The sequence below is a fragment of the Zootoca vivipara genome, chromosome 3, assembly GCF_965207765.1.
Source record: "Zootoca vivipara chromosome 3, rZooViv2.hap1.1, whole genome shotgun sequence".
Taxonomy (NCBI): domain Eukaryota; kingdom Metazoa; phylum Chordata; class Lepidosauria; order Squamata; family Lacertidae; genus Zootoca; species Zootoca vivipara.
The window spans coordinates 93,799,867-93,824,203 of NC_142586.1; the positions used below are offsets into that span (position 1 = coordinate 93,799,867).

General features: G+C 44.4%; 1 protein-coding gene across 2 annotated transcripts in view; it reads left to right on the forward strand.

Annotated features, from left to right (window-relative positions):
• PTPN14 (protein tyrosine phosphatase non-receptor type 14) overlaps positions 1-24,337 on the forward strand; it is a 117,262-nt gene that overhangs the window by 20,652 nt on the left and 72,273 nt on the right. The gene's annotated exons all lie outside the window — the stretch shown is intronic.

Sequence of the window (24,337 nt, forward strand, 5' to 3'; positions counted from 1 at the left end):
GGCCCACCAAGAAAGTAGCCTTCTGGTTTCCAACAGTGCCCAGGCTCCAACCAACGGTAGGTTAAGAGGGGCAGACTGCTGAACAGTTTATATTGTGCTCCCCTGCCAGGAGCTCTTCCTGCGATCAAACCAATGCCAGCCTAAGCCCATATGTCTCATTTGCATGGGTTCACATCTGTGGAGGCAGATGTTGCCATTGCTATACAGAGAGTAAATGATAAGGAATGGGGACGGTGGCCACAGTTTATAAATCAAGAGGCTCTTTGCAAATAAGTTAATAATGGCACCACTTCATCATCGCAAGCGACTTAAGAAAAAGCCCTACCAAGGTCAGTCCCATCAGCTTTCTTTCCCAGTTCTAATACCCAGAAGCAGATGGTCTAACACAAGAAAAGCATGTAATAGCAGGTCTGAATATTAAGGGCTTTCTTTGGTTCAACTCAGTTATAGCAGTGGTTTTCAACCAGTGTGCCATGGCACCCTGGGGGGCCTTGAATGATGGCCAGGGGTGCCAACTGCAACACCAACACCGACCTCTGCCCCTCTTTCCTTCACTCTCTCCTTTGATGTCCTCTAGTGTCTCTGCCTCCCAGTGACTTGCACACAGCGGCGGAGCTTCATGCTCCGCCACCGGGGTGGAGAGCAGGCGCGCTGCCCCCAGTGACATGGCACACATTCTGGGGGCGGGGCGCGCCGCGTTTTGGGGGCGGGGCGGGCAGCGGCGATGGCACCTCTGGGATCGTGTCGCTCGGGGCGATCCGCCCCACCCCCACCCCTATCTTCCTATGCCCCTGTTTGCACAGCTGTTTGTTGCAGCAGCCCTGGCTACAAGCTCCCCAGGAGAATGGTAACTCAGGGACTGGTCAGGGGATACTGGTTGCCAGGTGCAGAGGCGGCCTCAGAATAAACAAGCAGGCAAGAAGGCCAGGGAGTCTAGCCAGCCGGTCCACCAGCCCTTGATGTTGGGAATGGAGAGACAAGTCATGGGCCCCTGTGGGGCAGTGTGAGGAGGCAGTGTGAGGGGTGGGGGTGGGGGCAGCTCAGAGACCAGGGGCAGCAGCAGCAGCTACCCAGAGGACTCCCAAGGCGAGGGTAGAGGAGGGGAGGCTGAGGGAACACTCCACAAGGGAGGGTGTTCGAAAAAGGGTGAGAGGCTACCAGTTCTGCAAGCAAGGAGTGATATAACTGGGCTCCTGAGCCCCACAGGGGTGCCACAGAAAGAACACCGTGGACTCAAAAAGGTTGAAAATCTCTGAGTTATAGGAATAGTTCACTTTCCTAGAAGTGGTTTGAAACATTGTTAGAGAAGCCCTCGTTGCACTTTGGATGTGTGTGAGAATTGACTTGCAAGCATATTTGCTTCAGACTGAAAAAGCCGCAGACCTGCCTTTTGTTGGAAAAACTCGTCCAAATTTCTGTAACATTCCCGTTTCATCTTAAGCTGAGTAGCAAAAAGAATCCCACTGAGACACACTGTTAAGTGGGAAAGGGATAGTATATGGGGCTGAGAAAGTGGCTTACTTAAGACCACCAAGTTGGTTAATGGCTGAGGAAGATGGAAAGCTTTGGGGCTTTTTAGTTTAGAGAAAATGTGTACAGGTTTTCCTCCCTCTCAGTACTAAAACATGGGGCCATCCAATGAAGCTGAACGTTGGAGATTCAGGAGAGCGCATAGTTAAACTATGGCATTCTCTCCCACAAGACATATTGATGACCACCACCTTGAATGGCTTTAAGAGAGGGTTAGACAAATCCAGTGTGCTTTTTTCTTTAAAAAAAAATTGTTTAGGGGTACTCTCACTTTCCTACTCATATTGAAATACTGCCAAACTTAGATTCACAAAATGTTTAGGGGTATGCATCCCCCGAGAAAAAAAGCACAAGACAAATTCATGGAAGGTGAAATTATTGCCAGGATGCCCTTGGATTCTATTTGCTGGGAATCACAAGTGGGAAGAGTACTGTTGCGTTCAGGTCCTTTTAGGGGGCTTCCCAAAGGTTGGCCTCTGACAACAGGATGCTGGACTCACTAGAACTTTCCTCTTCTGTTCTTAATCACTTAGTCATTATTTTAGACTAACTCTGCCTTTCCCAACCTGGAGCCCTCCAGATGTTTCAGACTACCAAATCCCATCAGTCCCAGACAGCCACCACTGATCCATATATACACACTGGCCCTTCCTTAAATGCTACATACAGGTAATAAATAAATGTTGACAGAAAAGTTTCCAACTGCCCAGTTTAGCACTGACCAGTCTCCCTTGCCTCTTTCGCTCTTAGCTCAGTCCTAGAGGGTACCGGTAGCTGCAAATCTTCACACACTTCAGAGAATTATTGCATATAGATTAGCAGTGTGTGTTGTGGGTTTTTTTAAAAGTGGTGAACTGTAACATTCCTCCCAAAGGCAAAGTGAAAAGATTTATCCAACTGTAGGAAAAGAATCCATCTCCCTCTGCTCTTGATTGCTAATTAGCCTCTTATCTAATCTGAGAGATTGTTAATGACCAAGTTAATTGTAAAAGAGATAAATCAATCCATCCCCTGAAAGAGCTTCAATCCCCAGATGAAAGTCTGTTAACTAGCTTTATTTCAGCTATATACTGTTGTAGATGACTTAATTTTTTCAGGGTGAATCTGGCTAGAAAATTAAGGAAAGTGTTAGCAGCCATGCAGAAACTCTGTTTTGTTCCAGTAATGCGGAGTTGCTGTTTTGGTTACCAGTTACTGCATTTTAGAATAACAAAAGTATTTCTTCCTACAAAATATTTACTTTCATATATTTACTGTTCCCATGTAGAAAGATTCCCATGGGAAATTCCTATTGGTCAAGCTGCTCAGTGTAATCCCCCACCCCTTATAAGGTAACAGGTTTAGGTAGATAAAGGGAATCAAGTTGCGATATAGATATCAGCAAAAAGAACCGAAAAGGTTTCAGGTTTTAAGAAAGCACAAGAAATGTGGAGTGTGAGATGGGATTGCAGTGCTTGAAAAACTGATCCCCAATGTGTGTTTAGTGTTCCCTTCCAGTATCTACCTATACAATTGACTTGTGAGAAATTGATTGTTTAGTGTGGTGGAACATATTCTCTGCTACTCTTTGCCTATAATATTAGGCAGGTGCTTTTTTGTACTGTTTTGGACAGCTGATAAAATATCTTGTTTAGAAAACCATACCCAGACTTGTTATATACATACAGTGGTGCCTCGCTTAACGAATGCGTTTTACGAAAAATTCGTCTAGCGAATCGCGGTTTCCCATAGGAATGCATTGAAATTCAATTAATGCGTTCCTATGGGCAAAAAAAGTAGGAAAAATTCAGTGCATTCCTATGGGATTCGCTAGACAAATTTTTCGCTATAAGAAAAGACCCGTGGAACGAATTAATTTCGTCTAGCAAAGCACCACTGTGTGTGTGTGTGTGTGTGTGTGTGTGTATGTATATTTGATTTTAAAACTATTGTTTTTATCTATATATTTTGTGATGTCTACTGTTTTTATTGCTATTTATAATGACAATTTTATACTATTATGCATTTATTTATTCAATTTATACTCTGTCCTTTATACTTTTTATTTTATGTGGTGGTGTGTATGTCTTGCTAAATAATAAAATAAGTGGGAGCTGCAGTGAGAAGTGCTTCTGTTCAGGATTCTGCTGAATGTGGAAGGGTTGGGTGAGGAGGAATGGAGAAGGGGCAGGGCTGGGTGTGCATAGCCCCACGCCTCCAATGCGATTACAGTTTTTGAATCCCTGAAGAGGGACCAAGAAACAGAATTGATTATAGGAATCTTGTCGCGTTCTGGATGGGTGTCCAGGCTTACAGAGAAGACCTCGAATCAGGTCAGGTGTTGCAGGACCATGGATAGTTCCGAGTGAGCCGCTTAACTCCAACAGAGGTTGAGAGCAGATTCAGGCCTTCTAAAGCCTCTGCCTCTTCTAGGCTCCAACCCATCGTGGAGAACTTCCAGAACCTTAGGTGGCCAGCCCTTTGGCCTGTTACGGAAGGTTCTTCTGGGGATCTTATCCGACAGCCTCAGGCACAGTGGCCCCCTGATTTCCGGCAGTGAGCTCAGAGCCCTGCACCAGTTCTAGCGCCTTAGCTAGCTCTTCTGCAGCCGTTGACCCTGTACCTAGATTGCTCCTGGATTCAGGGGTCATAACAAGTACACAGATAGGAGTTGATTCTTAATGACCGTGCAGCCCTTTTCTCTCTGTGACAGAAGTGGATGGCTCCCATTTGTTCCAATGTATAGCTGTGCAGTTTGGAACAAAATGCTTGCCTTGCATGTGCAGATGGACACACAGAGAGAGAGGCCTGTGCAAAACAGCTCCCATCTTTTTGTTTACTTCTCAGTAGGGTGTATCACCAGTGATAGAGAGGGCATGTAGTCCTCATTTAATGGCACTTCTCTCATATTGAATGCCAGGGAGGAAAACATATAGAAATGAATTCTTGTAGCTAATAAAAGTCACATGTGGTTTAGATATAACTTTTTCTAAAGAGTTACTGGATGGTCTACGTGTTTCGGTTTCGTTTACTAGCTAGCCATAATTGGTGGTTATGTTCTCCTCTCAAATCCTCTGCCCATGCCTGAGAATTCCGGGGAGGGAGGGCCTTTCATGTTATTCTGGGATTAGGCAGAAGCAGCACGAACCTCTCCAAAATTCAGCTTCACGTGAGAAAACCCCCCTCCTTGCTCCAGAACTGGGTGGAAGCGAGGTCTCTTGTATTGCCCTTGGTTCTCCCTATTTCAGAGCTCAGTCAGTACAAGGAAAGACCTCACTTTGTCTCTCCAGAGTTGGAGTAAACAGAAGAAGGAAGAAATTTAACTTAGGAGGCCCTGCCTCATCTTTCCAGAATTGGGGAAGGCAGGGGATAGAGTTTGAATTACAATGGTAAAGTAGGTGGTCTCTCAGTGAAATGCACAATTAACTCCCCATCTCTTGATTTGCTCCAGTTTTAGACAAATTATACCTCATTCCTCTGACTCACGTGCAATTTGAGCACTGGTGGGGTGGGGTGGGGGGCAGGCTTCATAGGTAACTTTGAACATGGCCCTCATCAGAGAATGATGAACTGTTGCCCCTGACAATCTGGCGAGGGGAATTGTGGAGACCTGTGAATTCAGACAGCACTGCCCGCTCCTTGCTTTTCAAATCCACTGAGAAAGAGAACCACGCCTGCAGAAGAATGAGCTGCTTGACCTATAATCTCTTAAGTGTAGGAATGCTCAGTTTTAGGTATAATAGTATCAAAACTGTGGTGGGCTATGTTTTCCAAAGTGCTTTTTTCTCCTTGACAAAACTGCAAGGAGAAACAGACATAGCCCCATGGAAGGCGACCTCCGTGCTGAGGCCCTTGTCAAAGATCTTTTTTGTGACTGGGAGAGTTCTCGGTGGTGGCGGTGCTCCAGTTATGGAATTTTGTCCACAGAGAGGCATGCCTGACACAATACCGTTGATACTTTTGGTTCCAGAAAGTAACCTTTTCATTCTTCCCAAGCCTATTAAAACTGCTGCTACTTACTCCTCCCCAACCATTGTTACGTGGCAATGTGTCATTTATTGTTTTTATCTCGACTGGAAGCCCTCCTGAGAGTTCTGGCTGAATTCTAGGAGTCTACTACAAGATTCCCAAAATAAGGCACAACTGAGCATGTCTTTTAGTGGTTGCCACAAAATTCCTATTGCTTTTACTGAAAGGCTTTATGTTGGATTGTATTAGGATAGCCAGGCAAAAAAGAGGGCAAGAGTAGTTGAACAGGAGCACAACTATTAAAGCCACACAGGCCTTGCCCTCTTGGCCAAACGAAGTTCAGCAGGTATTAACAGGTAGGTAGCCGTGTTGGTCTGGGTCGAAGTAAAATAAAAAAATTCCTTCAGTAGCACCTTAAAGACCAACTAAGTCTTTATTTTGGTATGAGCTTTCGTGTGCATGCACACTTCTTCAGGTATTAACAGTTGTTGTAGAAGACAGGATTTCAGCAAGTGTCGCTTGTCATGCAACCAACATGTGTTGGCGTTATAAAAATTGCAGGCATCCTGTCATCTTGTTCTGACCACCTACATCTGAAACCTCTGATAAGTTGTTGGTGCACGGAAGGTTCATTATTCTACGGCGGAGTTTCCCTGCTGTAAATAGCTTCTTGCATCTCCTCATGACTCCCGTGAACAAACTCAAGTCAAATGCAAAAATATATGCATATTTGCACAAGTGGCTGTCATACGAGATTATTAATTAATTAATTTTTTTAAAGCCCCAAACCCTAAAACAGATAAAAGTTAAAAATTTTAAAATAGCAGAGTGAAAGCTATAGGCCACTCCTCATGTCATCATCTTGGATCTGCCCCCCCCCCTAACTTAAACTATGCCCTCAATGTTCAGAGTGCTTTACAGAGATCTGTTTTTTAAAAAAAGGAAGAAAGAAAGAAAAAGATGGGTTTTGCTCTCAAGGAACTTAGAATCCATATGTTGACAGTGGGGAAGGGAGGGAGGGGAGACAAGGGTGGCAAAAGATGAATGTGAGGACTTGTGGTTAGGGATGAGGATTGAGGAGTAAACCAAGAGTGCCATGTAAAAAGTGAAAATTGATGAGGGATTTGAAGGAACGAGAGGAGCAGCTGCAGGCATAACGGATACTAAGGAAGAAGAAGCATAATTTAAGGTTGCAGAAATTTGCTTTCTCTCAGAATTTGGATTGCTTTGAGGCAAGTAAACAGATAGATGATAGATAGATAGATAGATAGATAGATAGATAGATAGATAGATAGATGATAGATAGATAGAGTTTTTTTCCCAATAAACCAAACCTATATATGCCTTACCGAGTTTTCAGGTTAATAGCTAAGAGTTAGAAATGAGATCAGAGGATGAAGAGATCTCTTGCATGAGTGAAGATGTTGCATGAAAAGAATACTTGTACCTTTTATGCAGTATGAAGCAATATATCTGATTGGGTTCTCTGGGATTTGTCAACTATTGTGGCTTTTTCAGCGACCCCCCCCTTTCTTTTTCTTTTGCTTGCCTGAGGCAAAAATAAGTCATCAAAACAGAACTCTACAGTGATAGGAGGGGGAATGAATTACAGTCTCAAGCCTCTGAACAGAATGCCTGACAGTCTGCGTGTGTCTGTGATTTTAATTTTATTGATATTCAGGTAAATACAGGACATATTGACATAGCAAGCAACAGAAACAAATTTAAACTAAAGAGCATTTACAGATACAAGATGAAGTTGTTTTCCAAAATAAATTTCCAGCTAGGGATTTTAAGTTGTTTTAAAATGTTTTAAATATTGTGTTTTAATATTAATGTTGTGTTTTCATTGTTGCAACCCGCCCTTGGACCTTAGGATGAAGGGCAGGTAATTAATAATAGTAATAACAATGTATTGATTTATAGATCAGTACCTTGGAGAAAAACATGAGGTATAAATGCAATAAATAAAGTATCTTTCCAAAAGTAAGAATGACATAGCGGTGAGCAGGACTCGGATAACCCCATATTCTTGAGCACAAGTTCTGAACTGAGCAACCATCCGAGGTTTTCTGGCATGGGCACAGACCCCAGCCAAATGGAAAGCTTAACTTCAGTCATTTGTTTTGCATGTGAAGACCCCCGAGACCTCCCAAAGAAAGACACAGTTGACACCAATATTAGTTTAAGGTTTTTTGGCTTAATTTTGGCCACAACGTTATTGATTACAGAATGTGAGTGGTTTGCTTAGGCATTGGTTCCAAGTCCCGCACTGCAGAATCCGGGACCGGCAGCTGTGTGACACCGGAAGTTGCGTCGACGTAACTTCCGGTGTCGCTTTGCCCTTCTATGGGCACCAAAAAATGGCCACTGCCGGCTTCAAAAGTAGCTTCTACGCATGACCGGAAGTGCGTCGACGCAACTTCCAGTGTCGGCCCGCCCATCTATGGGCACCAAAATGGCCGCCGCTGACACCGGAAGTTGCATCTACGCACTTCCGGTCATGCATAAATGTGTCTTTTGAAGCTGGCGGCAGCCATTTTTTGTGCCCATGGAAGGGCAAATCAGAAAGAAATAAAAATGGCCGCCGGCAGGAGAAAATAACGGAGAAAAACGGGAGACGAAGTGATACGGGGGACCACCGGGAAAAGGTAAATAAAAACAGGGGTTTCCCGGGGAAAACGGGAGACTTGGCAGCTATGGCACCTACACCTCAGGCAGGACAGCACTGACAACTGGACACTGGCAAAAGTCAGTAAGGGTAAACATACTGGGGCAGCATTGGTCCTACCACAGATGCAACCTCACCCCAACATGCTCCCAGGTGCCCTGGCATGGCCCTAACCCCTGGATGGGGATCGGACAAAAGCATGGCGAGCAGCTGGAGTCCTTTAACAGAATACCCTATCACACATTGGGAGGGGCAGGTGTGACAACCTCCCCTCCACCACACCTTGAACCAATGCCTAACCGCCAAACCTTACAGAGGTTTGCTACGCGGCAGGCGAAACCCAAGTGGCACCAGCCAATCAGCCAAATGGGAAAATTCCGACTGGGCCCCTGCCCCAAAAGCAGATGACACACGACGGCATAGCAAGGTCAAAGCAAAACCCTAAATATAGGGAGGGTGGGCGGGTGATCCTATGCCCGAGGCCCTAAGAGGAAGCTCGATGCAACGTGCAGCGGTATAAATAGGTCCCCCGGCTGCCAATTCTCTCAGCCCCATTGGCCAGAATGACCCCAGCAACCGTGGGACCCAATCAGGTAGTTGTGGCTATCCAAACGCTCCCAGCCTCCCACCCACAAATGGTGATCTCACTGCAACACATGCCCTCCGTGAAGAGGACACAATTTTTCAACATAGAAAGAATAAAGGTGGAGGGGTGTTGCAGCTTGGAAGAGTTGGGGGCATGAAAGCAACCAACTTCTCTCATGGTTTCATGGCATGTGCAAAGTGAGAAGCTAATAAGCCATCCCGCTGTGCATTCTGGATTCAGATTAATCCCGAAGTGAGGAGTTTTTTGGAGGGATTTTTTTTGGGGGGGGGGGCTGTCAGGATCAAAACAGGTTCACTGCAGGATGGCATGGAACTGGGAACCCTGAAGCACTTAATGCTGCCTTGGTACTCTAGACATTTTTTAAAATCCTGCTGAAGACAAAAAATAATGTCTCTAAGCTTACCATAATGCCATGGTGGGGTGATGGAGGAAGGGAGAGCCAACATCAGAATGGGGAGAGGGCATGGAAGAAGAGCTCTGTTGCGACTGACAGGTTAAACTTGTAATTAGAGGGAATTATTTTACCTGGGAAGTAATTTGAAAGGTATTCAAATCTTTGGTATGCAACACAATGCCTGTTTGGTGTAACCAGCCCACCACATCTTTCCCCTGTGTAGGTCCTTGGCTTCCAGGGGGTAGTTCTGGTATACAGTGGTACCTTGGTTTATGAACACTATTGGTTCCGGAAGTCTGTTCATAAACTGAAGCGTTCATAAACTGAAGCGAACTTTCCCATTGAAAGTAATGGAAAGTGGATTAATCCGTTCCAGATGGGTCCGCGGAGTACTCAACCTGAAGCGTACTTAACCCGGAGTATGGGTGTAATTGGTTCTGGAAGTCTGTTCATAAACTGAAGCGTTCATAAACTGAAGCGAACTTTCCCATTGAAAGTAATGGAAAGTGGATTAATCTGTTCCAGACGGTCCGCGGAGTACTTAAACTGAAGCGTTCATAAACTGAAGCGAACTTTCCCATTGAAAGTAATGGAAAGTGAATTACAGTAATCCGTTCCAGATGGTTCCGCGGCGTTCGTAAACCGAAAATTCATAAACCGAGGTGTTCATAAACCGAGGTTCCACTGTACTAACTGGCTTCTACTTTTAGTGGTGTACAGTAGATACTGTTTCTGGGCCTTACACCACCTAACCCTGGTTAAAAATGAGTAGTCAAAAGTTTGGGTTCACTTGAGCATTCCAATCTGAGTTAAGGGAATGCAAACTCTGTATAGAGGGATTGTTCACATCACAGACTTTTCTTCTCGTATGCAGAGGGTGGAGGTTCCATAGTGTTGCCATGAACTGGTAGGATTGTACCAGATTCATTTCTGAGATCCAAGACAAATAAGTGGTTTGCTAATTTGAAAATTTTCATGTCAAACTGTATGGTCTCATACATTTGTGGGTCTGTAATTATCTTCACTCCAGAGAGAATAATTTGATCTTAGTTTTGGAGGATCACCACATAATAGGGTTTTCTGAGGTCAAATCATGATCATATGTTGCTAACCATTTTGGCAAATTCATACATTTTTATGGGAGTTCTTTCTGTGTGTCTGTCTGTGTGTTAGCCCTGAGAAAAGTGAAGGATGAAGATGGGATAATGGGTGTAAAAGAAGGGAGCTAAAAAGAGAGCTAAATAATTTTTGAAAAACTAGCATTCTGTGCTAATATGCCACACTTAGGGGGGAAAAAGGTGACTTGCAGTTATACTTAATACCTGACTGAAATTCTAATGGTGGTGATTGGGTTGTAACCAATGGTAGGAAGTAGGAATCATAAGGAAAGGATAGCAAGATGATGGAAGATGGCTTTTCCTGTGACCACCAAAGCCAGTCCTCATAAAATAAACGCACGCAACACAAGATTGTTATTAAAGTCTAAAATGAGGCTGTCCAACATCTCTTCCTCAAAATGGGTGACATACAGTATAGCACAGAAGAGTTTAAGCTAGCTCAGCACTAGTTAGAAAGTTTTTAAAAAATGTTGCACTTGTATTCCAGACACCCTGGTTATCTAAAAGGGGTACATTTTTTATACCCAACAGCTGAAACTCAGGTTGTGAAGTTCACACCATAAAATAAGCCTGAGTTCTAGAACAGGAACCTTAATTGCAAATGGGACACTGCAATAGCCTTGTGTGTGTGTGTGTGTTACCTCTGAGTATTATATCCGACAACTCTTGTGCAGTTTTGACTTGCCATGCTTTGTAAAAAGAAAAGTGTTCATACTACGGTCATTTATCCCTGTGTACCGTGTTTCTCCTAAAATAAGACGGTCCTCAAAAATAAGCCATGTCAGGCTTTTCGTTAGTAGAATAAATATAAGACATCCCCCGAAAATAAGCCGGGGGTGGGAGCCGCTTGGCTGCAGGTGAAGCCCGGGATCTGCGTGGGCGACTGGGGGTGAACACCCTGAGCACTGCGGCGGTAGCGAAGAGGTGCCCGATCAGCTGAGATGCGGGCTGATCGGGCGCCTCTTCGCTACCGCCGCAGCGTTCAGGGCGTTCGCCCCCAGTCGCCCACGCAGATCCCGGGCTTCACCTGCAGCCGCAGCTGCCTCTCACCAGGCTCTTCGGGCTGCGCTGTGCTCCCCGAAGCGGCTCCCGTGCAGCCGCCTCTTGCCACGGGGACCGTGCAGCCGCTTGGACTTGGATCGGATTTCACAGCGTGAGTAGGCACCGGGTGGGGCGTGAGTGTAGCTTTTGCGCATTTTCCAGCCCAAGTGCCGGCGGAGAACATTAGCTGCGAATGGACAATCGCTGCCTGCCTCCTGGCGCCCTATCAGTCAGCCCCGTGTGCTGCGCGCGAGAGCTGAGGGCTGTTGCCTGCCGGCGGCGCGAGACCTTAGGGGAAAAGAACAGACAGCTCGGCTCGCTGTGCACAAAGCGAGGGCGGCGGGTGGGAAGGGGAGAGATGTGTGGGGAGAACCCTTTCGCTGTTTGGAGCAAGAGGGGATGTATGGAGGTGTACTGCGGAAGAGGCAGCTGCTGTCGCCGCCTTTCCATACTCCTTTCTGTGCAAAGGGAGAGCGGGTTTCTTACAGCCGCCGCGTTTCTTTGGGCATTGCTTATGAGCGCCGAGAAAGAGCCCTGTGTCATCCTCAGCAGAGCAGAACAGACAGTGCTGGCTAAGAGAAAAATGACTCGCGGTGCCCTTGTTGCGCCCAAAGTTATTGCTCTTGTGAGTCTCTCCCCCCTCTGCAAAGACAACAACAACAAAAATAAGACATCCCCTGAAAATAAGCCGTGCTGTGTTTTTTGGGAGGAAAAATAAATATAAGACGTGTCTTATTTTAGGAGAAACACGGTAAATGATGTGTAAGCTAGGTGCTCTCGATCTCATTGCTGAGCCTTTCAATGAGAATCTGTGGGTTTTGTTCTCCATCATTTCCATAGGGTTTAACCAGTACTTACCTTGAAAAGATCCCAAACCTCAACCGGGCTCTCAGATGTTGGAGCTGGAGTGTTTGGCACCAGGGAGGGTGGATACATGTTGAGAAAACCCCAAGTATGGAGTCCTCCCTTAAATAGTGTAGCTTTTCAGAAAACATGAGGCCAGGAAGATGCAAATCTCTTTTGAGAATATTTCCTCCCTATATTGATTTGATGCCATAGCATGTACTGTTTTGTTCTTCTGTAAATCAAGAGCACAGACTGACTTCCTGTAATGAAATGCACTTTTGTTTTCCATATCAGTTTGAGCTGCCAAGCTTAAACAGAGAAAAATATTGTATGTATCCATGGATATCTAAATTTAGAAAGGCAAACAATTCTCCCTCCTGTTGCAGATTTAGAGAGAGAAAGCGATGGTAAGAAACAACCGCTTGTGGGATATTTCTGTGTAGGTGGAGAAGATGAGGGGTTTTTTTTGTTTTTGTTTTTTAAGAAAGGATAAATTGTAGGCAAATATGCAGCACTGTAGTAATAAACTACCATTTATTTTTATTTTAAAAATGCCACTTGTGTTGGATGGCTAAAATAAGGTATCATAGGTCAGCAAGCTGGCAGCAACCGCAAAGTGGAAGTAGTGTATGTACAGTATAATGAACTGGGACAACATTATTTAAATATCTGGAGGAGAAAGAGTATGTTTAGATGTGGGCACCACCTTCCTTGGAAAGTTATCAAGGAGGTTTGTTGACAGACTGCAAATTATTACACCAAAATGAAAATAATTTGAGTGAGTTGGCTGTTTGTAAATATGGGGAGGGCAATGAAACAGTTTTTGAATTTAAAACATCTTTAACCCTGCCATTTGGCCCAAACAAAGGAGCATGCTACATGTACGTCTCATTTGAACGTAAAGCTAAATTACGATTTAGCATTATGTGAATCAGCTTTGGTAAGTCTTGGGCTCCTACTTCCCCCCCCCCTTCTCTTTCCCCTTCCACTTAATGTTATGTCGGAATGCAACACAACTGTGGTTACCAAAAGAAACCCATCAGTGGAATTGCTTGTGGTAATTTGATATTCTTCCAGTTATGTTTCTTGAACGCTGTCCTATTACACTTGAGTAGTTCCCACTGCCAATAAACTGTCAAGCGAATTAAAATAAAACATTTGTATGGGAAGCTCTGTTTCATTGTGTCAAATGGCTAACCTAGCGCAAGTTAAGAGACAAGCGATAATTTAATTGGTTTAGTGCTATGTGATCAATCCTCATAGATCCTTAGAGTTTATAACTTCAGGTCTTTTATCACTCCATTGGCCAGGGAAAGAGACAGCCCATTGCATTGCAGCTGTCCCTCTTGTCAGGATATGAATCTGCAGCACAGAGGACAATTACTTTTCCTAGTGCCACACAAACTGCTCTTCTTATTTATTTTTACAGTATAATACTTTACATCCATTGGCCGCAACCAAGGGACAGTGTTGTGCAGTGTTACAGGAGCCTTTCCCAGCCTGGTGCTATCTAGACCTTTTGGGTTACAATTCCCTTCATCCCTGACCACTGGACATGCTGGCTGGAGGGCACCATGCTGGGGAAGTATGTTTTAAGGTGTCAGATGCTACGACCAGGGGGATCCAGGTTCAAATTCTCACTCAGCCATGAAGCTCACTGAGTGATCCCGAGCCAGTCACCGTCTCTCAGGCTAACCTACCTCACAAGAGTGTCAGGAGGACAGAATTGGAGGGGACCGTGCTACATTGAGTTCTTTGAGGGATATAGGTAAATAAATCTGGACTAACGATCAATTACATTTGGCCCACATAAGCGCCTGAAAGGAGCTTTTAAATTTCAGCCACTTCTTCGGAATTCGCAAAGAGAGTGCCAAAAATGCAGACACTGTGCTCTTGTAAGCACTTGGCAGATTTAATTTGCTGTTTGATGAAAGGGTTCCTGAACCAAGAGAACTATTCCTCCTCCTCCTCCTCCTCCTCCTCCTCCTCCTCCTCCTCCTCCTCCTCCTCCTCCTCCTCCTTGGGCAGCTGTGCCAAGTGTGTGGGCCAGTTTCTGAAGCTGGGGTTTCCCCTTCACCCCACTTGCCTCATGCCTCCCAATACATATGTGTGGGATGCTGTTTCCATGCAGTTTTCCGTTGCCTCATCGAGTCGCTTGTGTCCACTGAATAGCACTGCTTTCCCTGGAAGCTTTTACAGCACTGAGACTTACAACCATAGACTTGCCCCCTCCCAAAGCCTGTTATTTCAGCCATTCATATAAATTGTGACCATCTCCCTGAAAGAACCCTTGCTGTTCTTTTTCATAGTTTTCTGCCCTCTTCATAAGCGGTTGTTGATTTCTATTTTTATAGCTGGTGTATTCATAAATTCCCATCTCGTTGTTTTCAAAGATGATTATTACGGCATCCAAATGCAGTGCGGTGTAGTGGTTAGAGCAGGGTGGTCCAACTTCTCACACCAAGTGGGCTGCAAGAGTACTGCGTCATGGAAACGGTGGGTCGTGCACTGCTTTGTCATGCAGAGGGAGGGAGCAAGGCTAAAATTTGATGTGCACCCCCCTCCTGTCCAGTCCTCATGCTACCTACCTAAGTGAGGCACTGGGCTTTGGGAAGGACATGCAAGGCTCTGGCAGGGTCCTAGAGCCCTCCTCACTCCTTCCCAAAGCTGGGAAAGGCCTAACTAGGCTTTGGGATTCACTTAGCCAGTTTTAGGAAGGCAGTGTGAGGAATGCAGCGAGGTGTGTGCGTCAAATGTAGCCAAGGGCCACCAAAAATGGCATTGAGGACCGCATGTGACTGCATGGACTACCCTGGGTTACAGTGTCAGACTGGCACATAGGAGACCTGGGTTCAAATCCCCACTCAGCCATGCAGCTCAGTGGGTGACTTTGGCCAGTCGCAGCCTCTCAGCCTAACCTTACCTCACAGGGTAGTTGTGGTAAATGAAGGGAGGGGGAAGCTATGTACCCCACCTTGAGCTCCTCAGAGAAAAAGCATGGATAGAAATGCAACAAATTGGGGTGAAGTGTTAACACTAAGGGGTCCTTTTCCAAAACATTCCAGTTCACTGGCAGCAGGCAGTAATTTCAAGTAAGGATTGCCCCCTGCCCTTCTTATTTCAGCAATAAATCTTCATTGTAAGTATACTAGTTGTATCAGGCTAGTTAAGCCCACACATTATGCATTGGGGGGGGGAGGAATGCTATAATACTTTGGGGGGGGGATGAGGCAGGGAGAGAAGGCCATTAGCTCACTTCTGAACTGTTGCTTTTGCTTTTCAAAAGAGGTGGCAGTGTGGTTTGCCTTTGAAACAAGCACACTTATTCATAAGCATAGCTGCCAAGTTATCCCTTTTTTAAAGGGATTTTCCCTTATGCTGAATAGGCTTCCTCGCGAGAAAAGGGAAAACTTGGCAGCTATGTTCATAAGCTGTTAGCTCTGTGTGATTTATATCAAGGCTTACTGTGAATTAATGCTAAGAATGCCATTCTATGCAGGCATGCAAGCGAAGTTATTTGGAAAAGGTTTTAGTGATTGCTTTCTATGAGATTTAGACTGGTCAGGATTTAATTACAAACTGGGGGAGCAGAGGAGAGAGGCATGGGAGAAAGGGAATGGAACTTCTGCCCTTCACAGAGACAGAGAAGCAAGCAGAAATGCAGCTTCTCCTGTCCCAGCTTTTGAAGCAATTAAAGCAATTAAAACAAACCAATTCTCTACTCAGTGTTGCCCATATTCAGTGCTCTGAAAAGGGCAGAAGCTACCAAGTTACATAGCAGCTCTGCGGCCTGAAACCAGCTAGGCCTCAGTGTATAGGCTGGGGAATATTCTAGAAATCAGGGGGTGGCTGCGCTACGGCCCTGCATATGTTGCTGGACTCGCAACTCCTATCAGCCCCAGCCAGCATGGGATGATAGGAGTTGTAGTCCCAAGTGTATCTGGAGGGCCAAAGGTTCGCCACCCTGTACTGTGTCATTACTTCACTCACACTGTAATTTTAACCGGCGATAATATGCTTCCAACTTTCTTGGCAAAGAAAGAATTAAAGTGTTCCTCTCCTGTTGATGAGCCTGCAACCCTACACTGTACGTACATTTAGCTGGCTGTAAGTCCTATTGGAGTCAATTGGGCTTCCTTCTGAGTAGCCAAGGATTGCACTGTGCATATATCAGATGCACTGGGAAGTTATCCCACAAAGATGTCTAAGGCTTGGTTCACAACAGAGTTGCTTACCGTAGTCAAAATGATGAGTTTTAAATTGATGTTTGATCTTTAGGACTGATAAGGTATAAGGTGCACTTATCCAGTGGATCTTTTTCAGACCCAGGACTTAACCTTTAATTCCAATTTGCAAGAGGAGACCAACCTTTAATTTCTGTACTGTATATCTTTTCTCTTTCTCTTTCCGTACACCCCTCTACTTCCTTCTCTAGTTTTCAACTTCTCTCTTTGACCTACTTTTATTTCTGTTTTCTCCCCCCCCCCCTCTCTTTCTGGGAGGAAAAAGCAGCAAGGAAAATATTGGTGGTGCCACCAAGGATAACAGCTATATACTTCTACCTAATAACCCTGGGAATTGTTTGGTGAAGGAATACGAATTCTCCGTTAGAAATCCTTTGCAAAATGATAGTTCCTTACGGTGCGGGAATTCCTTGTAAACTAGGTTTAAGTTTCTGCTAAAAATATGCCCTGAGACATGACCTTGTTATGCATCCCTGCAGACTAGTTGAAGTAGAAAGTTTAATCTACTTGAATTGCTCTCTTGGTAGTTCCACCACCCTCAGAAGTGTGGGGATGGGAGTGGGTTTTGTCTGCGTCAGCCCCTAAATTATGAAACTCAAAAGAACATAAGAGTCTGTTGGATGAAGCCAGTGTCCCATCTATTCCAGCATCCTGTTATCACAGTGCCTAATCAGATACCTGTGGGAAAGCCGCACGCTCAAGAGCACTCTTCTCTCCTGTGGTTATAGAGACTGGTATTAAGAAGCATTATCGCCCTCAACCGTGTAGAGGCAGAGCAGAGCCATTGTGGGTAGTAGCCATTGATAGTGTTATTCTCCACAAACTTGTATGCAAGTCGGTTTGCCATCACTTCCCCCTGTTGGAGTGAGTTCCATAGTTTAACAATGTGCTCAGTGACTAAGAACGTTCTTCTATCTGTCCTTAATCTTCCAACATTTAGCTTCATTGGACATCCATGAGATCTAGTGTGTTGACAAGGGGAGAAAAAGCTTTTCTTTATCCACTTGCTCCATGCCTTGCATAATTGCACGAACTTCTATCATGTTACCTCTTAGGTCTCCTTTCCCCTAAATTATAAAGTCCCAAATACTGCAGTCTTTCCTCAGCCAGATGGGCGGGGTATAAATAATAATATATTATTATTATTATTATTATTATTATTATTATTATTATTATTCCCCTTGATCATTTTGGTTGTACTTTTCTGAACTGTTTCCAACTCTACAATATCCTTTTTTGAGGGGAGTCTATCAAAACTGTACACAGTATTCCAAATGAAATTGTGCCACAAAATTCTAGAACGGCATTATGATATCGGTAGCTTTATTTTCAGTTCGTTTCCTAATGACCCCTTGCATAAAACCAGCCTTTTTCACAGCGGATGTGCAGACAGGCTCAACATCTTCATTGAGCTGTCTACCACCTACCCCCAAGTGTCAGTCACTGCCAGTTCAGACCCCATGAGTGTAAATGTGAAGTTAAGATTTTTTGACCTGACGAGCATCATTTTTACATTTGTTTGTATTTAATTGCATATGCTGTTTCACAACATAGTCACTCAGTTTGGGGATGTCCGTTTGGAGCTCTCCACAATCCCTTTGTGTTTCAGTGACCCTGGACAATTTAGTCTTGTCAGGAAATTTGGCCACCTAACTGCTCACCTCTGACTCCTGGGTCCAGTGCCGAGGGCCTTCTGGCGGTTCCCTCGTTGCGAGAAGCCAAGTTACAGGGAACCAGGCAGAGGGCCTTCTCAGTGGTGGCGCCCACCCTGTAGAATGCCCTCCCACCAGATGTCAAAGAGAAAAACAGCTACCAGATTTTTAGAAGACATCTGAAGGCAGCCCTGTTTAGGGAGGCTTTTAATGTTTAATGGATTGTTTTATTTTATTTTTCTGTTGGAAGCTGCCCAGAGTGTCTGGGGAAACCAGACATTATTATTATTATTATTATTATTATTATTATTATTATTCTTTCTGAACAAGTTAAAAAGCGCAGGTCCAAGTACTGATCCTTGGTGGAACGTTGTTTTCTACATCTCTCCATTTGAAATGGTTTTACTTGTTTTTAACAGCTGCGTATAAACTCCTTTGCTGTGTCAATTCTTTTAAATTGCATGAGTATACTGCTGTAACCTGACCTGGGACCTTATGGTGAAGGGTGGGTATCAAGAAATCTTATAAACAAACAAAGAAACAGAGACTGTTTCATTGCAAAACAGCTCCAGCCCACATTTTATGTGGCTGTTGTGACAGGTAGTATCTTTCATCCCTGTGTGCTCTTACCGTGAAGATTTCTCTTTTTGATTAGGGCAGCTAGATGAATGGATGTTTAACGGCACACATCCCTTTCCATGCCCTTTATCTTTGCCAAAGGAAACAGGTGTGTCGTCAACTGTGTTCCCACTGCAAACCCGAATGCTGAATAAACCGTGAAGCGGCCCTCAGACAAGGAGGTTTCCTTCACTTTTGCTGGGCAGCCCATGTAGCCCAGGGTGCTGACTTAATGGTTAACTGTGCAGTACTGATTAAGAGTGCCATAATCTCTGTCTCCCCACAGCCCTGGGGGTGGAACCACGAGGAACAAAGCATTCCTGAAATGAATGAATATACTAGGGATATTTCCAAGAGGGAAGCCTTTTTGTTTGCTGCTGCTGCTGCTGCTGGCGAGAAGTGCCAGAAAAAACAACAACATTAAAAAGGAATGTCACAGCTAGCTGTGGCAACTTGAGAGCATCTTTCGTGCTTTCCACTAGAAAGAAAGGCTTAGGTAGGACCATAGTATGTGCAACTTAACAAGATCTGAGTTTGAAGCTCCTAACATTTCCCCCGCCAAACTGTGGTAAGTCCTGATTTGAATTGGGATAGTGGTTTCCAGCAACTGGGATTCAGAAAAGCATTACTGCTTCTAGCCGTGGAGGCAAAGCATGGCCATTATGGCTAGTAGCCAGGGATCCTGTTGTCTGGCTGGTCCCTTCCCCAGCTGTGGGCTTATCTGGTGGCGGCAGCAGGATCAGGGAAGCTACCTGCCATTATAATTTCCCCACAATGGACCCTGCTGGAGCACTTGAGACCGGACAGCTTCCCAAAGACAGTGAACAAAGCCTTGCATATGTGGTAAAAAAAATATTGGCTAAATCAATCTTAACTTGAAACGGGAAGCTCTAGAAGCTGCTAGTTAGCTGAAAAACTGTTCCTTCTAAAAACCTGCTTTTATTCTTGGAGCTACATATTCCAACAGCAGGTAAGTAAGCAAATCTTTCCAGATGAGACCTGTCTCTGGAATTTGGCACTTCTTTAATGCCCTCTCTTAAAAGTGCAGGCTTGCACCTCATCAAGCAAGTTGTGCTAATTATCCCCTTATCCATGCCATGCCCAGAACTGCATAGTTCAGATAGGTGTGCTGTAGTTCTGTAATATACGGAATGCTGGAAGAATTCCAGAGGCTGTTAGTAATATTACTGTATGTTTTTAAAAAGGGAAAGAGTATATATTAACATGTATGCATGTACTGTATATATCTAAGATGAACTTGCTTGTGCGTTTCACAGCATGGCACACTATGCTACCATAAGCCTATGACATAAAGGAGGTTGTTGGGAATGGTCATAGGCTATTCCTGCATTTAACATGTTGACCTGAATGACAGAAAATTAGTCACCCAAAGCCCTGCTGGAAACAATGGAAGGCATTACCAAAGCTGCACTCCTAGTGCAGATTTATAGGGAAATACACCTTGCTGAGTTTAACTTTAGTGAGACTTGTTTGCTGTTATTCTGTGCTTATGCAAAAGAGTTGCTGCGGCACATCAAGGAATTCATAAGCCAACCTTCTCCAAGATTGGCATGCCAGCTAAGTTATGATACAATTGCAAGATAACATTGCAACGTGGTGTGGTTGACTGTTCTAGTCAGTCAGCCTTACGTTAACGTTTCCTTCAGATAGTGCAAGATAACATCAAACAAAAATTATGCAGGCAGAGCATGCCAAGGAATAACCTGGAGAATCAATAGAGGCAAACTACCTGGTGCATGTTAGCTACTTTAAGTTTATTCGCAGAAGCTTCCAAATCCTGGCTGTCCCTTAGCAGCTGCTACATCCAGAATGTGGGTCTGAGATAGCAGCAAGACAGACACCATGGGAACCGTCTGGTAATGAAACTTTAACAGATGCCACCATGTACCAAGGAGTTCGTACGCCTTTCAAATTTAAAGCAAGGAAAGTTTTCAGCTTTGCATGCTTTGTGGTTCTGGCTTGCCTTTCAGGAACTGTTCCCTGAAAGTTTTTTTTTTTTTTAATTCTCCTAAGAAGACTTTCCTCTGCTCTCAAGTCTTTAGGCCTGTAAGATCTACTTTGCTCTTTCAGTACAGGAGTTGGAAACCTTTTGCCCTCCAGAAAGTTTTGGACTCCCAACTCCTATCAGCCCCAGCCAGGAATGATGGGAGGTTTGTAGTATAGTCGTACCTTGGTTGTCGAACGGAATACATTCCGGAAGTCCATTTGACTTCCGAAAACATTCAACCAAGGTGTGGCTTCCAATTGGCTGCAGGAGATTCCAGCACGCAATTGGAAGCCGCGTTGGCACACAGGATATTTGGGACCAAGGGTGGTTTTGCTTAGCTGGCCAAAAGGGGAGATTTTTTTGGGTTCTGCTTGCCGATGCTATATCACATGCCTAGTAGGGAAATGGGGAAAAGGTCGCCAAGCCATTACAAAAGGGGAGGGATGATGCACCCTACCTGAAGGAAACATATATAATCCTACTTTTACCTATTATCTTTATGCTTTTCTATCATAATATGCTCATAAATTTGTATTCTGTGTAATCATCATCAATAATAATAATAATTATTATTATTTATTTATACCCCGCCCATCTGGCCGGGTTCCCCCAGCCACTCTGGGCGGCTTCCAACAAAACATTAAAATACAGAAATCCATCAAACATTAAAAGCTTCCCTAAACAGGGCTGCCTTAAGATGCCTTCTATAGGTCTGGTAATTGTTGTTCTCTTTGACCTCTGGTGGGAGGGCATTCCACAGGGTGGGTGCCACTACCGAGAAGGCCCTATGTATTTAAGATTGTGCCTTGTAAGAAATCATATTACAATGTGCTCTTGCGATTTACAGCTGAATTAGCAGAACAACACATTTAGCTAAACAGATGGCCCAAGGAGGAGGTCAACTACTATATGTTATATAGTCCCATGTCCCCAGAGGTTCAGCTGGAACAGGATGTTGGGTGACACATTGAGACTGGGTGCCTGGAATATATCTGGCACAAAGGTACCCTGACATCAGGAGATTTATTCACTTGCTAAGCTAAATCAAAGGCCTAACAGGGTAACTTGGGGAAAGCGTAAGAATGCCCCAAAGGTCAGTACAAGAAAGCAGAAGTGAATCCCCTCATGAGGCCACAGATACAAGGAGGGATTCTGAGGTGCTGTCCGAAGCTCATTGGCTTGATGCTTAATGCAATATATGAATATGTAATATCTGATGAACCCCTGGACAACCATTGATCGGGGTCCAGAACCTTGGGGTTCTGGGCCTATTGCTGTCAGCAATAAACTTACTTCCTATTTCTTCACAACCTCTTCTGTGATCCTTGAGAAGCCACTGAAGTAAGGTTCCACGCTACAGTACGACTGTATAGCAACATTGGAGGACCACATGTTCCCCAGCCCTGTTTTAGTAGAACCTCAGGGTCCACCAGTCAAAGTCAGCTGCAAGATAGTGGCTGAAGAGAGCAGGCATCCACATACGGTAGATGGGCATAGGCTTAGGGCGTGTATGAGCACACATTCAGCTCAGGGATTTCTCTATCCTCAACAGAACTGAGCTTGCAGTCCTTTCACACGAAAAGATCATTCCAGGTTTCCTGCTAAGCTTTATTTCTTTCCATCAGCTTTGTTTGCGGAGGAATTGCGAGTCAGAGACTTACTCTCCCGACCACTGCAAAGCACCCACAGATCTACCTGCTTTCCTACCTCCTGTGGATCTTGATCAATCTTCCCACCCCTGATCTAGGAGTGGGAAAGTAACTGAGTCAAGGCATGTCTAAAATGCTTCCAACACTTTCCCTGTAAATCCCACCCCCCCTTGCGGGATCTAAAGGTACAGATTGGCACCATCTGAAGGGTGTTTTATTCGATGGAGGTGACCAAAATCAGTATTACATTCCATCCTGTACAAGCACAGCTTGTTTCACGGGAATGTTTCTCACGGCATTTTTAAAATAGCATCTTGTGCCTTCACTGTGAACAGATGCACAGAGCATTTGGGCAGGCCTGTTTAAGATAAATTTATGTACTTAGTTTTTCATTTTTTGAAAAGAAACCTTTATATCGAATTGTACTTGCTTTGTGTTACAAGTTGTAAAGCACATTCCATGGCAAGAAATCAAACAAGTTCTTGGAATACTAGTTTACTATGTCTCATGGTTTCTCTGATGAATAAGCTTCATGAGTTTAATTCCATAAGAGAACAAAGGAGAAAAATGCGCTGTTCTTTATTTTTAAGAATTCGTAGTTTCTAATAGGAGCAAAATGATGACATCTTGACTCCTCCTTGCTTGGTGTTGGCCATGCAATTTTATACATGTCTACTTGAAGGTAAGCCCCATTGAGTTCAATGAGTCTTACTCCCAGGTATATGGATATATAGGGTTGCAGCCTCCATCTATCCATTTTCTTTCTACATTTTGTATAGAGTGTTTGCAGTTTGCGTTTTCCTTCTTTCTCTTCCTGCCAAGTTCTGAATGCCAAAAAGAATGGAAGTTATATTTATTTATCTTAACAGAGAACTATCAAATAGTTAATTTAGTCTAAGGGTGTGACTTATCTAGTTAATGGAAATGTATTTTAATTAAACAATAAGTTTAGATAAAGTCCACTGGCAAAACTGCAGTTTACAAAAGCAGAGCTCAGGCACTACGTAGCCCTATCCTCTGTGACCTTTGTTGAGTTTCCTTTCATTCTTCCCACTACTTCATATCAAGCTATTTATTGTCTTGGGCATATTGCAGAATGTTCGTTAGCTATAGGCATATATTAGAACTTGAGGTTTTTTTCCTCCAAGAAACTTAATTCTTATTTAGTGCTCGGAATGCCTTTTAATCCAACACAACCTCTTCTTGGCTTTTCATAAGCCATGGTTGCAAATTACGAGTTGTCCTTGGGAACAAATACAGCGGTACCTCTGGTTAAGAACTTACGGTAATTCGTTCCGGAGGTCCGTTCTTAACGGACCTGAAACTGTTCTTAACCTGAAGCACCACTTTAGCTAATGGGGCCTCCTGCTGCCGCCGTGCCACCGGAGCACAATTTCTAATTCTCATCCTGAAGCAAAGTTCTTAACCTGAGGTACTATTTCTGGGTTAGAGGAGTTTGTAACCTGAAGCGTTTGTTACCCGAAGCGTTTGTAACCCGAGGTACCACTGTACAATTTTTGCTCTCTCCTTCAGAGTGAATTCCTTTCGTGTCAGAGTTAATCATGGTTTAGAGTTAGATGCAAACCATGACTGCTGCTAGTCTTAGAGCCATGTTTTCCACTTCAGGTTTACGAGGGAACAGGGTTAGCATTTGCTGTACATGTAGCTCTAAACCATGGTTTGCACTAGGGATGGGGAACCTGTGGCCTTTCAGGTGTTGTTAGACTCCAGCTCCCATCATTCTTAGGGACCTTGGGATGAAGGGCAGGGAATAAATAAATAACCCCCAACCAATGGGACTGATGGGAGTTGGAATTCAACCAGAGCCAGAGAGCCACAGGTTCCTCACCCCTGGTTTACAGTCATGGGGGAAAGAAGGAGAGAATTATTATTACAGTATAACCATTAGGAGTCACCCACAAGTTGCCTATGGTTCGAATAATGTCCATGAGGTCTTCCTCTGGCATCCATGAGGGCTCTGAATGCCCCTGCCCCCATTGCCCCCTTAATC